General features: G+C 35.9%; 1 protein-coding gene across 1 annotated transcript in view; it reads right to left on the minus strand.

Moving 5' to 3' along the window:
* pgbd5 (piggyBac transposable element derived 5) overlaps positions 1-13403 on the minus strand; it is a 213296-nt gene that overhangs the window by 130146 nt on the left and 69747 nt on the right. The window lies entirely within an intron of this gene.

Below are 13403 nucleotides of genomic sequence, written 5' to 3' on the forward strand. Positions count from 1 at the left end.
TAAATGAGAGGGAGGTCAGCGGAATGGTGAGGATGCAAGGAGTGGAGTTGGTGAAGGTGGATGAGTTTAAATACTTGGGATCAACAGTACAGAGTAATAGGGATTGTGGAAGAGAGGAGAAAAAGAGAGTGCAGGCAGGGTGGAACGGGTGGAGAAGAGTGTCCGGAGTGATTTGTGACAGATGGATATCAGCAAGAGTGAAAGGGAAGGTCAACAGGACGGTAGAGAGACCAGCTATGTTATATGGGTTGGAGACGGCGGCACTGACCAGAAAGCAGGAGACAGAGCTGGAGGTGGCAGAGTTAAAGATGCTAAGATTTGCACTGGGTATGACAAGGATGGATAGGATTAGAAACGAGTACATTAGAGGGTCAGCTCAAGTTGGACGGTTGGGAGACAAAGTCAGAGAGGCGAGATTGCACTGGTTTGGACATGTGCAGAGGAGAGATGCTGGGTATATTGGGAGAAGGATGCTAAGGATAGAGCTGCCAGGCAAGAGAAAAAGAGGAAGGCCTTAGAGAAGGTTTATGGATGTGGTGAGAGAGAACATGCAGGTGATGGGTGTAACAAAACAAGATGCAGAGGACAGAAAGGTATGGAAGAAGATGATCCGCTGTTGTGACCCCTAACGGGAGCAGCTGAAAGAGGAAGAAGGTGGAGTGTCTACCATACAGAGTAAATAGACAGTAAAAAGGGCCTAATTTTGGTGTGTAGACCTACATCTTGGTATACTGAAAACGGAGGGCTGCTTCAGTAGTTTTAGTAATGCAAAAAAGCCATTGAACTGTTGCCAGTAAAGCAGACTTAACACACTGAGTTGAGTGCTGTTTCTGTATTAAACAACACACATCAAACACATAATGGCAGCATTCTGCATTGGGTGTATTTTTTATACATCATTTTCATAACAAGCCTGCAAAATTACAAAAGTTGCAGATCTCAACAGCTTAACTCAGCAGTGACATTTAAATGGAATGTAATACTGTGGGGCAGATTGTGGAACTAACTTTGAGTATATACAGTAAGCAGAGTGTATCAGTAAGCAGCTTTTCTTTAAAATTTCCATAACACACACAATGTCTAATAAATCACTCCGTAGCTTAATTGGTAGCTTTAGTCATAGAAATATGTACATGTATTGTAATGTTTATTTTTGCTATTACTATATAATTGGATGGTGCTCTTATCCAAGGTGATGTTAACACTAAGGAAACAGTACAATTTTTTTTTTAAACACCAAAAGTATTGGCAATTTATAAGTTGGAGATGAGGACTGAACTGACCAATGGGCCAAAGTTTAGAGACTGTAGCACACTTCCTTGTATTTACCCCCCTTGAGTGTTATTTTATAATAAACACATTATTTTTTACAGTATTGCCTCCTTGACATTGTTCCAGGTGTGGAGGGCTGCAGCAAGAGATCACACGATATGCTATTACACATGGGGTACTTTGCTACTTGCTGTCTTCATTATTGCATATGTTCAAATAACAAGTGCGCAGAAGTGATCTTAGGCTTATTTCTCCCCACCAGACTTCCACCACTTCACTGCACTCATTATTTGAACATCTGCTATAATAAAGACTGACGTTAATGCAGCCCCAGAAATATATTAGAGTATGGAGATATAAAATGATCATGTTTTTTCCCTTTGGAGTAAATTTAAATTTGGGACTCATTACAGGATTTAGGTGGGTGAAGCAAAGAGCAATTTACTGCTCTGCAGATTTTGCAACTCTTTTCTGTTTTACAGATGAAGCCAATATAAATTCACTTGGTAGTGTGAGGTTTGTCCTGGTTTACAGCATTACATGATTAATACAGTTTCATCTGCTTGTTTGTAACACAATAATAATTATAGATTTAAGTAATGAGTTTCAGGAAAGAAAATTCAGTGAAAAAAAGGAAGTAATGTGATTACTGGCTGGTACTGAATGATGGGTGAGAAATCAGTGAATGATTTAGTTTTAGTGAGCATTAACCAAAATACATTTTGCTGTGGATATAAAAATGACTAATCTTCCTCAGACTTTCCCATGTTTTACAGGTTGAAATTTTATTATGTTTCATTGGGATTTTTTTTGGCTTTCTCAACCCAAAACATTATACAAAGTCACATGGGTATAAAATCTCCAAAAAAGTCTCAAACCCACCTAATCCAATTCAGGGTCAAGGGAAGACAAAGCTTAACCTGGCAGGATCCACCTCCGGACAGGGGTTCTAGTCCTTTACCGGACCCATTCATGTACTTGCTCAAACTCACACAGGGCCAGTTTGGGATCAGTAGTCAATTTAACATTCATGCCTTTGGGATATAGAAAGAAAAGTAAAGCACCCAGAGAAAATTGGAAAGAAAAATAAAACAGCCAAAGAAAAGCTTCTCATTGACATGGGTAGAATGTGCAAACTTAAAGAAGACGGGAGCTAGGTTTGGGTTTTGAAACCTGAATCTGTGAAGCAGCAACACTAACCAATGCACAGTATGTATTTACCCACCCTGAGTCTTTTAGGATATCCACCATCTTTCTCCAATATTTTGTTTGTTCTCCCTTGCACATTTTCTCAAGCTTTTTCAGGTTGGTTGCAAACTTTTGATGAATAATGCTGATTTTCTGACATACTGTATGTTCCTATTTGGATATAAACTGTGGACTTAGCCTGTGCCATTCCTGAATACTGTCTTTGCAATTTTAAGTAAGTTCTTTGACTGTATGTTTTGGAAAAGTATGTCCAGAGTTTGTTCAATGCATATTGTTGCATCATTGCCCTTTGAAGCCGAACTTCCTAACATAAATCAAGACAGGGTCTTAAACAGAAGATCAAAATTACAATCTTGAAGGACACACAAAAGATGCTAAAACAAAGGCAAAATCCATTTACATGTAAAATCAAAAGGAAATTCAATAATCGAAACAGTACTAAACAGAAGTCTATAAAGCATGATGCTAGAGTTCTATATTCTTTCAGTGCTCCTATTTTATTTTGTCTGCACCTCCTACCCTGTGCTTATAACATGATTAGTATTGTCTGGCAATATACCTAGGCAGGTGGGACTAAGAAAAAGATGGGGGCAGAAATATAACCTTGAGTTCCTGTTTGACGTCTGTGGTGTTCTCACTGGGGCTTCCCCTAGCTGTGCATTTTCGGCTTCTTTACTCTTGTACTCACTTTTTTTGTTAATTGTTCTCACCTTTTCTCCTTAACGAAATAGCCAAAAGGTGAAACAACCAATCAAGAGTAACTGATCAGATGTGCTGCTCAGTATGGCTGCCATATGAAACAACTCTGAACAGCCTGATCTTTGCTTCAGATCTTCTCTGTGGGATTGTTTGTGCGTGGAACTCTAAGATTCACTTTGTATGCAGCTCTTTTGTTTAGGTCTAGCCTAAATTCTGTTGTTCTTTTCTGGGTTCACCTGGGTTTGAAATTTTGTGGTATTAGGCTTATCCAGTCTGTATTTGTCCTTTCAGCATTAACCAATTATTTAGATTTTTGTTACCTACTCAGTTGTTTGGTATAAAGGGTTTTGGGTCTGGGATACATTTTCTTCAGTGTGTTATGTTACAGCCAGTGTTTGCTTTCCTGGCTCATGTTTACTTCCCTTTTTTGTGCTTTCTTTGTTAATTTTAAAATATTTTTCATGTGTCTATTATAATTATGTGTTTTTAACTCTGTTTATTTATTATTTAGCTTCTATTTAATGTGCTTTCTATGTTCTCTTATGTTTCTTGTGCTTTGTGGGGGGGACCACCCTGATCTCACTACTTAAGGACCGGCATCAATCTTCATATTCTGAAGTTGGGAGCTAATCCTTCAGTGATTCAATGACGTTTGGAATGTGCTTTTTTCTTGTGAGTATTGGTTTTTATGGCTTCCTTAATTATTGCTTCTGCTCTTTGATTTTGCTTTTGTTTTGTGAATTTGAGCTTGTTTTCCTTGAATTACCTTTTTAGGCAAACCATTTTGCAATTTTTCATTCTTCTGTTTTTATACAAGATAACTTCTTCATTTATAAATACTGCTAGCTGGATTGATCTCTCTAGCCAGAAGTTTATGATATTGTTTCCCTAGAGAGGCATTTTTGATATATTTTGAAACATTAAAGTATATTTCTAATTTTTGAAAGCTGTTTTTTTTAAGTACATGTAGGCTAAAGCTGGCCAGCTGAGTTTAGGGTCAGGCTGCCTAGGTTGAGGGCTTTTTGGACAAACTATTGAGGATTTTGGCCTTTTTTATTAGTCTTTTGGAGGCCTCACACCGTTTACATTTCATTATTGCACTCAAAATACACTGCCTGGCCAAAAAAAAAGTCGCCACCTGGATTTAACTAAGCAAATAGGTACGAGCCTCCTATTGAATAATTACTGCATGGGCGATTATCTTTCAGCTGGCAACAAGTTATTTAACCCCAACTGGTGCAATGAGTTGCTTCTCATTTCTTAAACAACCATGTCGAAAGACACATCTCGTGGTTGTGGAAAAGATGTTAGTCTGTTTGAGAAGGGTCAAATCATTGGCATGCATCAAGCAGAGAAAACATCTAAGGAGATTGCAGAAACTACTGAAATTGGGTTAAGAACTGTCCAACGCATTATTAAAAACTGGAAGGATAGTGGGGACCCATCGTCTTCGAGGAAGAAATGTGGCCGGAAAAAAATCCTGAATGATCGTGATCGGCGATCACTTAAACGTTTGGTGAAATCAAATCGAAGAAAAACAACAGTAGAACTCAGGTCTATGTTTAATAGTGAAAGTAAGAGCATATCCACACGCACAATGCGAAGGGAACTCAAGGGATTGGGACTGAACAGCTGTGTAGCCGTAAGAAAACCACTAATCAGTGAGGCAAACCAGAAAAAAAGGCTTCAATTTGCTAGGGAGCATAAAGATTGGACTCTGGAGCAATGGAAGAAGGTCATGTGGTCTGATGAGTCCAGATTTACCCTTTTCCAGAGTTGAGAATCTTTGGGATGTGCTGAAGAAGGCTTTGCGCAGCGGTCAGACTCTACCATCATCAATGCAAGATCTTGGTGAAAAATCAATGCAACACTGGATGGAAAAAAATCTTGTGACATTGCAGAAGCTTATCAAAACAATGCCACAGCGAATGCGTACTGTAATCAAAGCTAAAGGCGGTCCAACGAAATATTAGAGTGTGTGACCTTTTTTTTTGGTGGCGACTTTTCTTTTGGCCAGGCAGTGTATTAGTTCCAGCAGCAATATTAGCAAGACAGCAATGCCATACTGTGTGCAAATTGATTTAGAATTGCATTTGCAAATGTGTACAAATCAACTTGAAATATGCATTTCCTTTCAAACTGATTGACATATGAGACAAATATCTATAGAAATTTGTCTAGAATCATCAATGCCTCATCTGAAGAATCAATCAGTTTTCTACAACTTGCATTATTTCCATTGAACAAACTAATATTTTATTAAACTGTGCATTTGAAATATATTATGAATCAAAAGGGTATGTCAATATCATATTGTATGTCAGAATACATATTACAATATATCTTCACAATTCACAATATGCTTTTTTAAAATCTAGGTGTGACTCTACTATTATGACATAAAAACTTAAAACTAGCCCCATGTACAGAGTATTTAGTATAATCTGTATGTGCAGAGTGAAGCTGCTCTTTAGGTGTTCATAAACCAAGTATGAAAAATAATGATGTACTTACAAACAACTCTGTCTTCTAATGATTGAACTCGGCCATTAACAATTGCCTGAATATATCCTATAGGTTTGCTCAGAAAATATCAGTATGAGAAGCACACCTGTTTTCTTCACCCCTGACTGAGTCATACAATGGAAATACTTTTCATCAATCTATCCAGCCATATTATGAAATGACTTTTTTACCAAAAAATCACAGCATTTGAAACAAGGCAGGAATTATGAAGTAATTATTTAAACAATGTTTGTGTCTATTTTGTTTTTGTTATTGGTTAAAATCTCAATTTTGGGTTTTTAAATATCAAGAAATCTACTTTCATCTTCAAAATTTTGATTTGGAGTTTCATTTTGATTTCTAATTTTTATTTTAAAACAGGTCAGACATAATTTTGTTATGAAAGTCACCATTTTGCCTTTTCATTGCTAGGTACTGCAGAGGTTGTTGGGGTGGGTTTTCAGAGTTCTCAACTTCTGGAATGGGTTAAAAGGCTCATCAAACAGATCACTTCCTCATCTAAGTTTGCGCAGAGAAATGCTAGCATTTGTGTCAAATTTTGATTATTCTTAAACCATATTTCTGGTATTTCCTAGTGTGACCTTCTGCTACAAATTTAGGCCCTGATTTTCACTTCACATTATGGTACCTTCACTCAAGTTTCCTTTTGTCCCCTGGCTTTGACCTTTTGTCTGTTTTGACTACATTTATCGCCCAATCTGCCTCTCAAATGTTCTGTGCTCTCACTCATAGCACAAAAGCAGGAAACAAGCCTGGATGGGACATGCTTAGATTCATTCATTCTGAGCAAACTTACCAGTTAACCTCAAACATATACAGGTATCTGTGGGACATAATAGGACATCAGAGTATTTAAAGAAAACCCACTGTGATAACAAACAAATTTCATGCAAGCATAGGGCTGCCAACTCTCTTTCTTTGGAAATGAGGACTTTTGGGTTGAAAAATGAGGACTTTGAGGATGTCTTTCCCTATGATGCCATAATACACCTTTATACTGACTTACGTTTTTTTAAAATGATATAAGACTTTAGTAGCACTTAAATAATATACTAATGATATGATGGCCACAATAGCAGTCACTGGCAAACTAATTACCCATTAAATAGTTTGAATATGTAAAGCATCTTAAATTAACAGCCTTCATTCCTTCCATTCTTATTTGATAGCTTAACTGTCGTAAACCTGTAAAAAATGATACACATGGTAAATTCACTTCTAGTAAAATAAAAATAACTTTACTCTTCAATTTAGTTCATTTGCATTTATCTACATTCTTTTATATTTTTCCACTGAAGCTATATTTCTCAGTAAATCTGGGTTCTTGGATAAATTCGAATAGAAATCTTTACATAGCATGCTACTGAAATTGAATCTTGTGAGCATTAGCCCCTTAATTTAATCTATTCTGCCCTTTCGGAAACAAGGTTATTTGTTGTTCAAGTAGTATGTGAACTTGCACTTTCTTTTCGGCATAATGGGTATTCCTGAATTTATGTAAATGAAAGAATTATGAAAATACTAGAGAAAGAGCCCATTTCGACAATGTAAGATGAAATGAGCACGAGTGGAATAGTAATAAGTATAAGCACCACAAACCTGATATAGGTGTATTTAATGAATGCGTAATTAGGCCTCAAGCTGTAGTCGAAATCGCCTTTCAGGCCTCTAGAGCTTTACTCGAAGTCGCCTTTCTCTTTGAATTTTTGCGGCCGTAAATCCGCCGCCTGCCGCGATGTTGGGGTTGGATGTCGGTCGAAGTCGCCTTTGTCTTTGAATTTTCGTGGCCGTAAATCTGCCGCCTTCCGCAATGTCGGTCTCGTAAGGTTTTTTGGACAGCTGCCCAGAAGGTGACTGCGCATTTGGCTTCAGACAGACGTGAGTGAGTGAGTGAGTAGGCTGGCGAATTATATATAAGATTATTAAAATTACTTGAAGAAGTGAATTATTACTATATCAACAGATAACTAAAAATATATTGCATTTATATGACAGAATAAATGTGATTTTTTTGAAGTTTAATAGTTGACTCATTTATTTACAATTATAAATCCATTTTGGAACAATGGGTGGTAATAACAATATCTTCCATTAAAATATTACAAAGCAGTACTTACTCACACTTAAATACGATGGACTGTACCTGTCTTGTTTAACCAAGCTACTGATAGAAGAATCGAAATAAGGTCAATTACAATTACAAATAATTAAGTAAAGTAACAAAATTTATAATGAACTGTCTGTTTGCCAAGAAGATAAAGTTAAATTCAAAAGATGAAGTGAAAAATCCAAGTTGGACAGATATTGACTATTCTCAACAATATCTGCATTGTTTACTACCGGAATGGAAGTGAAGATTCTGGGATAAAAGTGTAGGCACTACTTCCGCAAATGCCAATTGGTGTACAGCTTTCCATTTTTACCAGTGATAAGGATATGGAGATTTTCAATTTTTAATTCCTCCCGGACAGTCCATGGTGCATTAAAAATGAGGACATGTCCGGGAAAATGAGGACGGTTGGCAGCGCTATACAAAGCAGAGATCATACTGAGATATGAAATCAGCTCCCCAGAGTTTTGCAGCAGCTATGCTAGCTAGTGTGAAAGTACTGAATTTTCTAATTACATGAAAATAAACCTGTACTTTTTACGCATTCTAGAATGCTACAGCCTTCAAGGTAACTTAACTGCAAGGAACGATGACCTGAACAGCTTAAGTAAATAAAAATAATTTATGCATGCAATATGCAATTTATGTGTAAAAATGGAGATACACAGGGTGTATATAAATTTAAAAAAATGTTCAAAATATTTAAGTTTACCAAGGAATTAAAAATTAAAACAGAAAAACAAGTTTGTACTTGTGTTTAGTTTAGTCTGTACTATGTTTAATTCTAGAACTTCATTGTGACACAAGAGTTAAGTGCAAGTGCCCCACAGCTGAGTAACTGGGCCCAAATCCTCATCTAGTCAACATTTGCTCTTCCTACATCCTGAAAACATGTTTCTTAGGTTGATTAGAAACTTCCATTTGGTGCTGTTTGCATGAGAGTGCCCTGTAATGGACTAGCTCCCCAAAAGAGAGAGAAGTTGGGAGCATGTGCTGATTTTATAACACATGTAGCACCCCCCACATAATGAACCACATGGGTTGGGACCCAAGTGCAGCTTTGCAACAGGTGACACCTCAGCACCACACTGGAATAGTGTGAGGCTTTTTATGGTGGCTGGAGTGCCAATCCTGCCACCACTTCTCAGGTTGTCCCTGAAAGTTGGAGGACCTGCTTGCAGGGCTGGATGCAAATTGTGTTATACTGTAATTAACTGCTAGAGCAAAAAACAGATTATTCTATTACCGGTATTTCAATAATTACTTCAATAACTAAGAAATTTCAAGAGATATTTAATCCATTTAAATGAAACAAATAAAGAATGTCTCCCAAAACTAAGGGACAAACAAAGAAAGAGTCAAAAGTACTCAAGTATAAAAGAAACAACAAAAAATAACTAGTGAACAGCAAAGAAGGTCATCCAGAAATCATTAACCAGAATTTTAAAAATGAGGAGGTAACCAGAAATATTCCAAATACAAACTGTATCAAGAGAAACTAGCACTTTTTGGAGGCAATAATGAGTGCCTCCAAAGATATGAGCATGGTAATCTTTAGAAAATGAATAAAAAAAGACAGGCACAAATCTAAAGTCTAAAAATTGGGAGTGGTCTTCCCTAGATTTTCTTATATACTCAGATAAGGGGATGGATATTTGAGGAGTAAACCACAAGACAATGATTACATTTTTATATTACCTAAATTAAAGAACCATCAACAACAAATCAAATTAATAATATATTGAACAATTATCATAAAAGTGAAGCTGAATAAATCGGACTCTGCAGCTGCATGAATAAAAGGTAAAGTACCACTTCCGGTTAGTGGAAATAGCCCAAAAGTTGATAGAAATCTATGTTTTGTACCTAATAATTGTATGTAAAATTTGGTTGACGTAAGTGAAAGTGTACTCAAGTTATCGTGTTTACATACACACACACAGAGACAGACACAGACATAATTCCAAAAATATTTGTTTCGGACTCAGGGAGGTCTAAAACGTCGAGATTCATCAAAATCTCGAAATGAAATTTTTGGAGGATTCCAATACTTTCCCTATACTTCGTATTTGAGAAAGTCAGGGAGGTCTAAAACATCAATATTCATCAAAATCCCGACATCAAATTTTTGGACGACCAGAAGTACCACAGAAAAGCTAACTAATGGCACAGTGAAGTGTCGGGGGAAAGAAGAGTCTTTTATTACCTTCTCTGGTGACTATCTACAGCACCTGAGGACCCAGACTGGCCTAGAGGCCCTTCCCACGCAGGTTCTGACCCAATTTGAAAATCATTAACAAGTAAAAGAAAATGGACAGGTAAAAACAAGAAAAACAATGCTTTACAGACACAGTCCTGACACTTTGTACCCTCGATAATGAATAAACAAACGAAAGTGGAAATGATTAGGTTTCTTGCTTATTACAAATTAACATTTCAGGTTTATTACACAGTGCCTTCTTTATTTAACCAAATATTTTTTAACTGTATATTGAATTTTGCCCATCAGCATTATATCACAGTTGCTAATGAATACAGTCAATGTCTGACATGTTTAATGAGGATTTCAGGGTTAACTAAACAGAGGTGTGGATTTCTTTACTAATATAAATAATTTTGGCATCTTTACTGTAGTCTAAATTCCTTTGATTTGTATAAAGAAAAATGACTCTGGCCTGCTAGCTTCTCATACTACAGTATATATTTCAAAATGTAAAATGTAAAAAAAAAATAGTTCATAAGCAATGAGTGCTTGGAGCTCTTCAGCCTGTTTCTTTAAGGTTCCATTCATTGTTGGGGTTAGCTTTCTTCAATATTTAATTAAGGATGTGTCATATCCTATGCTTTGAAAGTACAGTTTTGGAAAGAAGTCAGTGTTTCAGCCAGTGTTTATAAAGGACAAAAAACATTGAAGCGGTTGCCTACTTGTAGTAATTTGAGTAAACGGAAAAGCTGCTGATTTCGGTTAAGATTTCTTTAAATTAAAGTTCCAACACAAGACCAGTATTGGCAGGTTTTAAAAAGACAGCTTTCATATTTAAATGAGCTGACAATCTGTGAGCCTCTGTTGATAAGGGTTACCACCGGCTTACTAGGAGTGCTATTTAAAATGTGAAAAAAAATCTGGCAGGAACCAATAATTAAATGAAATAGGCATACAACTAACATTTGTTACCTTTATCTTTTTCAAAGATAATCACTGTAAAGGATATATAAATTTACTGGACTTTTTGAAAATGATTATCATATTACACTATTATTATTATTTTATCACAGATACTTGCTAGGCGATACAAACAGAAGGCTATGAAGTCAAGGTTGCAGCTTTATTAGCAAATGTCCCACTTTTTTTCTTGCACAAAATGAATTGAATATTCACTTCTTACTTCAAATACATTTGCTAATTACCAGTGAAACTCCATGAGGTTTGGCCAGTACATTGTTTATTTAAGAATTGTTATATCAAGAATCACAAAATCTGCTAGATCAAATCATAAGAGTATGATTGTGATGGATATGTTCTCCACAAGATTTTCCTGCATCTCTTTAAAAGAACATTCTTTAAACATTTTTCCTGGGATTTTTGTATCCTTTTGCATTCTATATCTTGAAATTAATCACAAAAATGAGCAAGCGATTTGCCTTTGACCAAAATCCCTTGGCTGTGGTTGCAAAGAAAAGAACCTACAGAATGTTGGCCTGTGATCCTCTGAGAAGATTGTCTTTATGCAGAGCAGTTTTCCTTACTGGGTATTCATTGATTGATTATATTTGTATAATTTTATATATATATTTGATATTTTGTATCTGAATTATTTTCACATTGTTTGGTGACCAATATTCCATAAGAACTGTTATTTTGTGTATTGGTTTGCAAAAGCAACCACTATATTGTTTGTAGCAATAGATCTCTGCTGCTAGAAACATGTTTTATGACCTGTGATGTCATCACTCTGCACCTAAAAACATGTATTTGGACATAACCTACCTTCCGAGTTTTAACCATTTTCAAAGGTTAAAAAAAATATCACTACTAAATGAACTTCTAGTAAAACTGTTTTTAGAAGCATTGAACTTTTCATTAATTTGACTCTGATTTCTGGTTTTGATTTGGCTTTGATGTTCTGGTTAAACCACATTGCCATGTACCGGCAGCCAACTGTCCTCCTTTGTCCTTTGCATTGTGTTATGATGTTAAAGAAAATGGGACTGTCAGTTTATTCCATAAAAAAAAGGAATAAGGGGTGTCATACAAAAACTGACTAGCTCCTATCGAAATTCCACACCATGTCTCTTTTATCACTTAAACAAAATTACTCCATTTAAAGTAAAATTACAAGAAATTAAAGGGGAGCCCAAAAGTATGTCTTACCCCTTTAATGTTTACACCATGTCTGACACCTTAACAGAAAGAATGAATGTATGCGTTCTTTGAACAAACATAAATAAACTGGTCCAAATACATTTGGCTTTTAACCAAAGTTTGACTATATTCCAAATAAATTCCTTAATTTTGTATTGCATCTCTGTTACTCAGAATAGTATCTCAACAACTGGCCTCTGCTGTTGAATGTCCATTTTAGTTTTAGACACTGAGTGATGTGTAGTCTGCAGAAGAAAAACCACAATCCCCAATTTCCTGATGGCCAAATCTTCCTATCAAATATTCTAAATCCTGTGGGGTGTAAATGAAACGCTGAAATTTGTTGAGGATTGTGAATTCAATATTTAAAGCAATAATGTTAAGGTATAGCTTTGTCTTAGATATGACAGTGAAAAACACCTACTTTATATATTGGTTCTGTATTACTTTGTAGTTTCGATAATACCCTAAACTGAACTGTTACACTGAGCATGCATATCTAGCCTCATATCTTACTTATGCTGTAATGCTACTAATTGACATGGACAATGGAGTTCACTTTGATCATGGTGGATTTTTCTCAGGTCCCTTTGAGTTAATATATGGTTATAGACTGAAGGTGTTGTTCTTTTGATTCAAGTCCTTCAGGGTTTTGTATTTTTAAAGATCGTTTTACTCTATATGGGCAAATGCATTAAAATTTAAAGAGTGCTGTTGTTTAAAGACAATTTAAAGACAGTAAGAGTGCTATTTAATTTGTTAAAAGCTGAAAAGAAAAGAAAAGACAATGTTTCAGGTTGCATTTGTCAAAGCATTCGTCAGATGTGCAGACCTGGCCAGGCAGCTGAAATGTTGCGTCTTTTACCTTCTTTGCTTCTGAGTGTGGTAATAACCCTTAATCCTTGTTTTCCTTTGCTGATGCACACTGATGCAGTTTTTCACTAACTCCATAGATTAGAAGCTGCAAATTAATGAAGAACTATTGCCTTCAGGTGCATTTGAGGAGACAGTTCAAATGTTATTGTCCCTTAAACATGTGTTTATTAGGCTAACCTTTTGCTGTGCTCTTTAACTTTGCCTGAACAACTCTGTGGGTTCTCTTCATTTCATGTTTAGTTACTTAGATTTTCAGTTTAAAATGCCCTTTCACTTTAACCTTGAATTTCTATTCTTGTTATTCCTAATTGTGATCCCAAGTATAAGTTCCAAAACATTGACTTTGTT

The sequence above is a fragment of the Erpetoichthys calabaricus genome, chromosome 3 (assembly GCF_900747795.2).
Source record: "Erpetoichthys calabaricus chromosome 3, fErpCal1.3, whole genome shotgun sequence".
Lineage (NCBI taxonomy): Eukaryota > Metazoa > Chordata > Cladistia > Polypteriformes > Polypteridae > Erpetoichthys > Erpetoichthys calabaricus.